Here is an 11,006-nt window from a genome sequence, read left to right as displayed (position 1 = left end):
AAATATAATTGATTTAATATTAGATTCAATCAAAACTTCTACAGATGGAGTTTCATTCTTAATTAAGATTGTATAGATTTTTTGATTACGATTTCTAATATATATTTGATTTAACATTAATAAAACATATATATATATATAATTTATTTAATTAGTTTATTATTATTAGGAATCTTATATATTTGATTAGTTTATTACATTTTGTCTTTAAATATTATTTAACATTACCTAACATTTTGCATGTATTAATTGTCTAAGAGAATACAAATTTCATTTAACTAATACAAACTATATTCACAAAAGTCAATAATATTTATTCCCTACTTTTTTTTTTTTTACCTAACGAATTTATTTATCCAAAAGTAAGTTATCTTTATTTTTTTAATCAATAAAATTAAAATTCTTAAAATTTTATATTCTTACTCATATATATCTTATATAATATGTAATACAATTTATTATTTTATCTAATAGAATTTATATTTAAATTGAAAATTTATATCCTTATTAATTATATTAGCTTTATTTTTCAACCAATAAAATTAAAATTCTTAGAGTTTTATATTTTTACCACACATATATATATATAAAATTTATTATTCTATAGAATTTATATCTACATAGGAAATTGAAATCTTTAATAATTAAATTAGCTTTATTTTTCAACAATAAAATTAAAATCTTTAATAATTTTCTATTTAGAATTAGATTAAACTTTCTATAGTTGCTAGAACATCCTTAATAAATATAAATAAAATTTATTCTATTAATTTATAAATAGGAAAAATTAAGATTATACTTACCGCAACAAGAAAACATGATTGCAAACTCAATATTTCCAAATTAGCAAAGCTTGATGTAATGATTTTTGATAGTTAAAAGCAACAAATTTGTGATAGTCAAGAGTAATAAATTCTTGATAGCTAAAACTCAAAAGCAATTACAACAAAACGTATATATAGTGATATGATAGGATAAAATTCTAATTAGAACAGTATTAAAAGGACAAATTACTAATTAGAGTGGAATTAAATTTATAATATTAATATAATAAAAATAATAAATTGAAATCATAATTAAAGTAGAATTAAAATCAAATTTCTAATTAGAATAACATTAAATTTATAGTATTAATAAAAAAGAGCCACCAATATAATAAATTTAATATCTTATATTATATTATAGTATGTTTAAATTATAAGATATTAAATCATAGTAATTTTACATGTATAGGAACTCCAAAAGTTTCCTAATTAGAATAGGAATAAATTATTTTTAACGATATTTTTAATTAATCAACTAAAAATATCAATAAAATTAAGAATTTTCTAATAAGAATAAGACTAAAATTTTCTTCAATTAACCAATAAAATTAAAAAGTGTACACAGGCATTTTAGGAATTCAATGTTCCTCTCATTCCCCCTCATTCACACTTATATATATATATATATATATATATATATATATATATATATATATATATATATATATATATATATATAGATTTGAAATTTCTATACATGAAAAAAAATTATAATTTATTATATTAAATTTGAATATTAAAATTTTCATGGCCATCTTATTTCCATCAAAATACTTGAAATTAAAAAAAATAAAAAATAAAAGATATTATCTTGACAAATATTAATCTTGTAATCCAAATAAAATTTAAATTTTTATTAATAAAATATAAAATAAAAGAAAGGAAGAAAAGAGAAATGAAAATGCAACCATACCAAAAGATGTGGCGGAGAAGATATGCAGTAACAGCTTCTGAATTTTGGTTACAACTTTAGAAACGGGATAAATATTTCGTTGCTAATCCGTTATTTGACCTCTTCAACAGAATAAAAAAAATCTATTTGTGTCATCGTTTTAGAAACGGAAAATTATTCCGTTTCTAACATGTTTGTAGAACCCTTTGTCAACTCTTAGCAACAGAAAAATAATGAAACAAGATTTGCTAGTTAATAAAAATAATATGATTAAGAAAACTAATATAATCAATCTAATTAAAATTATTATATAATCTTAATCGATAAATAAAATTAAAATTTTTCTAATTAGAAGGTCTCTCTCTTTAAGATTTCATGATAATACTATTGAAACACCCCGTAATTTTATTTTCAGAACTTTTGAATTTCTATTAAATCAGAAATCTCAATTTTCGACTGTATAGGCTATAAATGCCAAACAATTTTAATCCGAGTCCAAATTTGTTAATTGGTCGCAAACCCAAAGCATATTATCACAACTCAAATCGAGAATTTTCTAAACTACTCAAAGATTATTATTGGACGTTAAATAGTAAATTAATTAGTAAAAATATATATGTATGCCTACTATTTAAATTAATTATTCTAAACTTAATTATTATTATTATTATTATTATTATTATTATTATTATTATTGAGTAAATTGAAGAAATATTCTAGAATCTAAGTTACACCGATTAAAATAAATCAAACAAGTAGAATAGGTTGAGAAATCTAGAATTTTCTATTGAATCGGACCAAATCCGAATTGGACCAAACCAAGCCTTATTATCCAATCAAATGAGGAGAGAGAAAGAAAAAAAATTTCATCTCCCTCCCCTTTCCCGACGTCGACAGCCCCTCTCTCTTTCCTTCCCGTTTTCCGGCCAAACGACCATCGTTTACGGTGAGTGAGGACTCTAAGCTCAAGAGCTCGACGAGACAATCACTCCGGTGGCCTTGGTTCGTGTGATGAGGGCCTGAATCGAGAGAGATCACGATTGGAAGGTCGTGTCACCGTGTGATGGAGTTTTCCAGCAAAACCTCACCGTTTCGTCGACTTCAAGTGCTGGGGATGGTCTCGATCGACTCCTCTCCTCCACACGAACATTTCCCCTTCATTGATTCGTGATTTCACTGGATTTTTGGGGAGCAACCATGAATGACCAGCACAGTGCCTGTCGGAGCTGTTTTCAGCAAATTGACGCAGTGACTCCACAAATTGACATCATATTTGTGTTCCCTATAAATTTCGAGCCAAGGGATGTGAAAATCACTCAATTTTGACATAGCCCTATTTTCCGGCCCTGTGCACGCCAGCGGCCGACAGTCAATGACCAGTCGGCGATGCTCCGGCAAGGGCCTAAGAGGCAGAATCACCTTCTCCTTGCGCAGATCGTGGAATTGTAGTCCAATTTTCAATTGGTATGCTCTAAGACCTAATTCCTCATTTTAGGTATAAATTCCAAAACTTGAATTAATTATTTGATTAAATGTAAAATTAATCGAATTAGTCAAAATTGAAATTTTATAAATTTAACTACACATAGTTGAGATATATGAGCATCCTATAAGGAATCAGACTTCAATGTGGTTAATGGACAATAAAGACTTCCACAGAAAATAGAAATGCTTAAATTTCAAGCTATTAATCACATTAATACATGAATGTTGTTTAAATATTGAGTTAGAATACCTTATACAAGTGATCATGGTTAAGTAAATTGTGAAAGGAAATTAACAATTAAAATGCATTGGTGTTATAAATCACTTATATTGTAATGTGTGAATACAAGGACAATCCAATATATAGAGAGAATACTGTCGGATTTTCGAAATAGAGAATTGTTAAAGAACTAGACTAGTTATATTATTAAATGGAAATAACTCTTAAAATTGTTAGTATAACTAATACCATCGATTAATGTTATTTTCATTTCTAATGTTGCTAATATTATTAATATTATCATTATTATAAAACATTAAATTTACCAACGACACTTATATTAATGATATAAATAAAATAAACATAATAAACAAGGTTACTGTAATTATATAATTTAATAAATTAAATAACGACCTTAATTATCAAGCGAATAAGGATTAAATTTCTTGGATTAGAATTCTTACTTAGAATTTCCCTTCTAGATGCTTATAAAGTTCCAGAACGTCAATACAAAAGCTGAAAGGGGGCAGTAATAAAGAGAGTCCTGTTAAGAACAATAAGAAACTGTGAGTAGTGTTAGATAATTCGCATTATCCACCTGCATTTACATCCATGCATATGTGGCTAAATGCTAAACATGCATTACTTAGTAAATTGTATTTTGTGTTGCATTATTTGTTGTTATTGGAATTGACTTGATGAGTTGTGATGTGATTCATGTTTGCTTTGCTGTGTGGGATGAAGTGGGTAACCATTGGGTTTGTAAGGGCAGTTTATGACACTGTCGGCCATGATACCGTAGACCATATATGGGGAGATCGGCGCCTCCGTGTGCATTTAATGATATATGATATGGAAAATTACAGAGTGGCTTCCTATTGGTATGGAAAAGAAAAGAGAGTGTAAAAAATGAGAGGGCTGGTCAAGTGAGGTTGAGACCGGTAGGCCATGTATGGGGGATCAGCTGCCTGGTGCACACATGATGAGAGGGCGGACCATGTGTGAGGACCGCTCGCCGGGGGTTTTGGTGGTGCCACTGACCAATTTCCATGTGATGTGCTTATGGGAAGGTGTTAATATTTGTGATTGTTGTTGTTTTGTTATTGTGTGATAAACTGCATGATCATATAACTACTCGGATGACTAGATTGATTTAGTTACGCATTTGTGTGATTGTGTGGGGTGAGAGGGTTAACTAAATCACTGAGTTTAGGCGCCCATTCTTGCCTTAATATTTTTTTTAGGTTACAAGTCTCCCTGTATCTCATGATTTTATGCCACCCGAATCTAGAGGAAATGTAGAAAACGAAACCTAGATTAATTTTTGTTTGTTTGGTGTATTGAGGTGAAATTTTAAATTCTTAGATGGTTCCGCAATTACAATAGTCGTGTATAATAAATTTAAAGATTAATGATATATTATTTATTGAAGTTTCTATTATGCAACGTATTGATATGAGCCTAGAGAATGTTGAAAATTGATTTATCATCGAGTATGATGACACAGGCCAAGCGAGCCCAAGACATATAATTTGTGAATGTTGATGATATTGGGCCTGAGGCCATTTCTATTGAATATAGTATTTGTTTAGTATATTTTTAGGCTACTACGAGCTTGGTGGCTTTAAGTCTACCTAGGTCCTAGTGCCGGACCGATCCAAGGTAATGGGTCGTGACAGCTATTCAGGAGGAAAAGCTTGTAAGCCTGTAATTATTCACGATTACTCAACAATTATAGTTAATTTTTAAATCTATAAATCTAAATTATAAGAATTATAAATAAAAAATATTCTATTAATTTGTAAATAAAGAGAGAGTTAAAGTTTTACTTACCACAATAAGAAGACATGACTGCAAACTCAATAATTTCAAATTAGCAAAAGCTTGAAGTAACAATTCTTGATAGTTAAAAGCAACAAATTCTTGATAACCAAAAGCAATTAAAACTAAACATATATATAGTGGTATGATAGGATAAATTCCTAATTAGAATCAAATTAAATTTATAATATTAATATAATAAAAATAATAAATTGATATCATAATTAGAATAGGATTAATAATGATATTTTTGTCAATTCATAAACTTAGTTGGGGCATTTTAGGAACCCAATGTTCCCCTCTCATTCGTACTTTTATATATATTATAGAATATGGTTTAATAAATTTAATATTAAGGCCTCTTTTGATTCAAAATTGCCTACTTTTTAGGGATTATATTTTCCAGGAAGTACATTTCTAAGGAAATTATTTTTGAGAAATGACGCGGAACCCTATGGAAATTTATTCCATGCACTCTATGACAAGTTTTGGAAGAGATCCAAGATCAAACTAAACCCCCCTCTATGGCACCCAAAGCTTAAAGAAGCAAGAACACCAATAATAGAGTAAAAGAATAAGATAAACGCCACAAAGAATTGATAAGTTTACCTTGATTCTTGATGCAATTAGAAGAATGCAATCTCACACTCTCTCTAAAGCAAGGACACGCCAAAAGCATGAAGAAGAAATTCTCTTTGTATTGATTAAAAAAAATGTATAATTACAATATAGCAAGCTATTTACACTAATTCTAAGATGTCCTGATCCTTAAAGGATTTAGAATAATTAATTTAAATCAGCTAAGGATAAGGATTTAGCTAATCTAAACCAACTAAGGATAAGACTAACAAATCTTAACAACTTAAAGATAAGGATTAACTAATCCAAATCAACTAAAGATTAGCTAAATCTAAACAAATCTAGGATAGGGAATAATTAATCCAAACCAACTAAGGACAAGGATAAGGAATAATTAATCCAAATCAACTAAGGATAAGGAGTAATTAATCCAAACCAACTAAGGATAAAGAATAATTAATCCAACCCAACTAAGGATAAGGAATAATTAATCCAAATCAATTAAGGATAAGGAATAATTAATCCAAACCAACTAAGGATAAAAATTAAAAGGGTGGCCCAAATTATTGGTGGCCCAACCCATTAACAACATTACAACTCAAAACTAATAAAAATGGGCTAACTTATTATGCCAAAGTTAGGCTCTAGTATGGCCAGGGCATGCTACATGCTGGAATTTTAGATTCCATCTCAACATGTGCTTCCATTAATGTGAGAAACTTAAGTGTTCCCCATGCTTCCTTGAGCTTTATGGTTGAGTGGTAGTGATTTTGTATCAAGAAAGTACAATTTAAATGTGTTTAGTATGCAAATTAACTTTATAGGAAGTTAATTTTTCTCAAACTGTAAATTACAATATTACCTCTAAAATAATTCTAAGTGAATTTAGATAATAAAATAAATTGGTAAATTTTTTTTACTTAACTAATAGAAGTTGGACTTCCCTAGCCTCTCTAAGGTACTTATTACATCCCATTTGTGAAAGAAGTTGCACAAAATAACACTTTCCTAATCTATTTACCTCCAACCAAACATCATCAAATATAATTATCATATACTAAAATTATTAAAACATATCATTAAATTAAATATTCAACAATATTATTAAAAATTTTATTTTTAATGGTATTGTGAATTTTTAGTGCAAGCAACCATAGGAAGATTCAAGGAAGGGGGCAAGGGGGTAATTTGCCCCCTAAAATTATTTTTGTCCACTAATGTGATACGAATCCGCCATCACTCATCCATGGAACTCAAGGGAGCAAGGAGAACAACATGAAAAATCCATTAGTGCTACCTAGTGGATCAATTACAAGAAGTTATGCAAAGAAATATGGAGCAACCATGGAGATCAAGAGAGCATGGATACCTCAACTTCTAATTAAGATTCGAGGACGAATCTTTTCGAGGAAAGGGGGAATGATACGGAATCGCTACCACTCAACCATAGATCTCAAGGAAGCATGGAGAACACCTAAGTTTCTCACATTAATGGAACCACATGTTGAGATGGAATCTGAAATTCCAGCATATGGCATGCCCTGGCCATACTAGAGCCTAACTTTGGCGTAATAAGTTAGCCCATTTTTGTTAGTTTTGAGTTGTAATGTTGTTAATGGGTTGGGCCACAATAAATTGGGCCACCCTTTTATTTTTATCCTTAGTTGGTTTGGATTAATTATTCCTTATGCTTAGTTGGTTTGGATTAATTATTCCTTATCCTTAGTTTGTTTGGATTAGTTAGTCCTTATCCTTAGTTGGTTTGGATTAATTATTCCTTATCCTTAGTTGGTTTGGATTAATTATTCCTTATCCTTAGTTGGTTTGGATTAATTATTCCTTATTCTAGATTTGTTTAGATTTGGTCAATCTTTAGTAGATTTGGATTAGATATCCAAATCCTTAAGTTGTTATGATTTTTGTTAGTCATATCCTTAGTTGGTTTAGATTTGCTAAATCCTAATCCTTAGCTAACTCTAAATCCTTTAAGGATCTGGACCTCTTAGATTAGTATAAATAGCTTGTTATTTTGTAATTAAAGACACATTATTATTCAATCAATGAAATAGAACTTCTTCTTTCATGCTTAGGCGTGTCCCTTGCTTTGGAGAGAGTGTGATATTGCATTCTTCTAATTGCATCAAGAATCAAGGTAAACTTATCAATTCTTTGAGGCGTTTATCTTATTCTTCTACTCTATTATTGGTGTTCTTGCTTCTTTAAGCTTTGGGTGCCATAGAGGGGGGGTTTAGTTTGATCTTGGATCTCTTCCAAAACTTGTCATAGAGTTCATGGAATTTATTTCCATAGGGTTCCGCGTCATAATGTTTGTATATAACACATTTTTTCTTTACTTGTCATGTGAAAGTCAAACACTCAAACCGGTATTCTTGTAGTTGTTTAAGCTTTGAAGTACACAACAAAAGTACTTAGCATGTTTTAAATAAAAAGCACATAAAAGGATAATATTAAATATAAGTGAATGTCATAATGAATTTGCATATAAAGTTGGCAAAAAGCAATGAGGTCTTCTCTAACCTTAAACTCATCTGAATTGCTTGGAAGCATCTTACAATATCTTGATGCCTTTATAAATTTTTTTAGAGTTTTCTTGCAATTTGCTGTCACTCTACCTTCCCAGCTGTTTACATATGAATACTCAATTACTTCTAATTCATAATCTTATTTTATGATTTGTATGTTAAGTTAAGACGGTGTCTCCGGCACCGAATGTGGCATCCATCGTCGGGTCTCACGGGACTGGGCGGAGGGTGTTACATTTAGTGGTATCAGAGTCGGACCCCCCTCCAGTAGATGTATGGTTCGAGGACGAACCATGTGGAAGCTGGTGGGCCTGTGACATCCCGACCCAGCAAAGCGATCCTAAGAGGGCGGGTAGAGCAAAGCTCCTGGCTAGCTTCTAGGATGGCATGCTAGCTAGGGTAGTGGAATGCGGGACAAAGGAATGAACCGAATCATATATCGAAAAGGGAGAAACTAATCATTAGAGGAGCCTTTTGGTGGAATGACTGGAGAGTTGGAAGAACTCCAGGGTTAAGCGTGCTCGCTTAACGGAAATCCTAGGATGTGTGACCTCCTGGGAAGTTTCCCATTTCACCTGCGGGACAAAACCGTGCGGGTCTTGCCAATCTTGTATGGGGGATTTGGCTTGATCCAAAGCGGACAATTCCTCTGGTGATTAGAGTCGGGGCGTGACAGTTGGTATCAGAGCCGGACCCCCTCCAGTAGATGTATGGTTCGAGGACGAACCATGCGGAAGCTGGTGGCCCTGTGACATCCCGACCCGGCAAAGCGATCCTAAGAGGGCGGGTAGAGCAAAGCTCCTAACTAACTTCTAGGATGGCAGGCTAGCTAGGGTAGTGGAATGCGGGACACAGGAATGAATCGAATCATATATCGAAAAGGGGGAAACTAATCATTAGAGGCGCCTTTTGGTGGAATGGCTAGAGAGTTGGAAGAACTCCAAGGTTAAGCGTGCTCGCTTAACGGAAATCCTAGGATGGGTGACCTCCTGGGAAGTTTCCCATTTCACCTGCGGGACAAAACCGTGCGGGTCTTGCCAATCTTGTATGGGGGATTTGGCTTGATCCAAAGCGGACAATTCCTTTGGTGTATTGGGAGGTATTTCTTGACAACAGACGAAGATTGTTATGAATAAAAATTACGTTTTTGCACATTTTGGATATAATTTATTCCTTCTACATGAACGAATGAATGAATAAGTACTCCAATTTCTTTCACAACAAGAGGAGGAAGTAGGTTGTCCAAGCATTCTAAGAGTTAACTTTAGAAGTAAAGGTGCATTAGAACCATAACATGTCCACCACTTCCTAGGATCCATATTATACCTACTCCCAATAGAATCTGGATCCCCAAATGGACCACTTTTAAGAGAAAAATTAGTAAATTCATCATTTGGGCTACTACAATCATCTTCATTAGAAAAAAAATTCTCCTAAAGCACTTGATTCTTTCAGTGGATATTTCTCCATCCATAGGAGGAGGCTCTCTACCTTCTCCCTTTTAAAGCCATTTCTCACCATGAAGAAAAAAATTAAAGGAAAAAAATAAGTAAAAAGAGGATGGGAAGCAGGATGAATTTTAAATGAGTAACATACTTTGGGTTTAATGAATGAGCTAAAGAATTAAGGGGAGTGTTACTCTTTGTCAACGATCAACAAGAATCTGATGAACCATATAATAAAAAGTAGAAAACTCATTTGATTGTTTTCCTTCATGCTCATAAATAACCTTTCTTACATTTTCAATCATAGAATCTCACAACTCATAAACCAGATGAAACAATGGCTTGTTTGTGTCACAAACTCTAATCATGTTATAAATGGAAGCAGTAAAAGCAAGAATATGATCAACCTTTTCCCACCGACCCTCATCTGCCACTTTTTCACGAACAAATCTAGCTTTGCCTTGGTCATCTTCTCAGTATTATGACCATTGTTCACTCATAACCATTGCTTCTAAAGCACGCTTAATAAGTTTATATCTTTTAAGCATGGAAATAATGGAGGCAAAATGAGTATCAGCAACTTAAAGCAACTTCAAAGTGCTAAACTGATTATACATTGCAAGTCTTAAGGAATGGTTCATTATAAAGTTCTTGATTTGCAAAGCATCCCCATGAATTTCAGTGATCCAATGACACAAATCATATGTCTCTTGATTATTTTTCACACTTTTGGCTGCACATATATTATTCAAAGCAAGGTTAAGAGTATGTACAACACAAGAAGTTCAGTAAATATGTGGACACATACCCTTAATGATTTCTCTAGCAGCCTTACAGTTAGGTGCATTATCTGTAATGATTTGTACAACTTTTTCGTCACCAATCTCATCAATTACCTCCTTCATCAAATTAGCAATAAAATGCTTATCTTTCACTTCACCAGAACAATCAACAGATTTGACAAATTTAGGGATAGGTTCAAAAACAACCATAAAATTAATCAAAGGCCTCCTCTGAGGATCACTTCATCCATCACAGGCAACAGTAATACCCTTTTCTGATCAAGTACTTTTAATAGGTTCTAATAACCTCTCAACATTTGTCTTTTCTTACTGAAGTAATGTGATTCTCAATTTTTTATAACTTGGAGGCACATAACCACTCAAAGCATTATTAACAGCAAATGAATAAGAACCT

At 31.9% G+C, this 11,006-nt stretch overlaps 1 pseudogene; it reads right to left on the bottom strand.

The window, feature by feature from the left end:
• Positions 1-8,450: 8,450 nt before the first annotated feature.
• Positions 8,451-10,698, bottom strand: LOC149494664 (uncharacterized; annotated as a pseudogene).
• Between the last annotated feature and the right edge of the window lie 308 nt (positions 10,699-11,006).

This window comes from Jatropha curcas, chromosome 7, assembly GCF_041381405.1.
Source record: "Jatropha curcas cultivar XTBG-Jc1 chromosome 7, XTBG_Jcur_1.0, whole genome shotgun sequence".
Classification (NCBI taxonomy): domain Eukaryota; kingdom Viridiplantae; phylum Streptophyta; class Magnoliopsida; order Malpighiales; family Euphorbiaceae; genus Jatropha; species Jatropha curcas.
The sequence above is the reverse complement of the archived record's forward strand: the minus strand, read 5'-3'. Positions and strand labels throughout refer to the sequence as shown.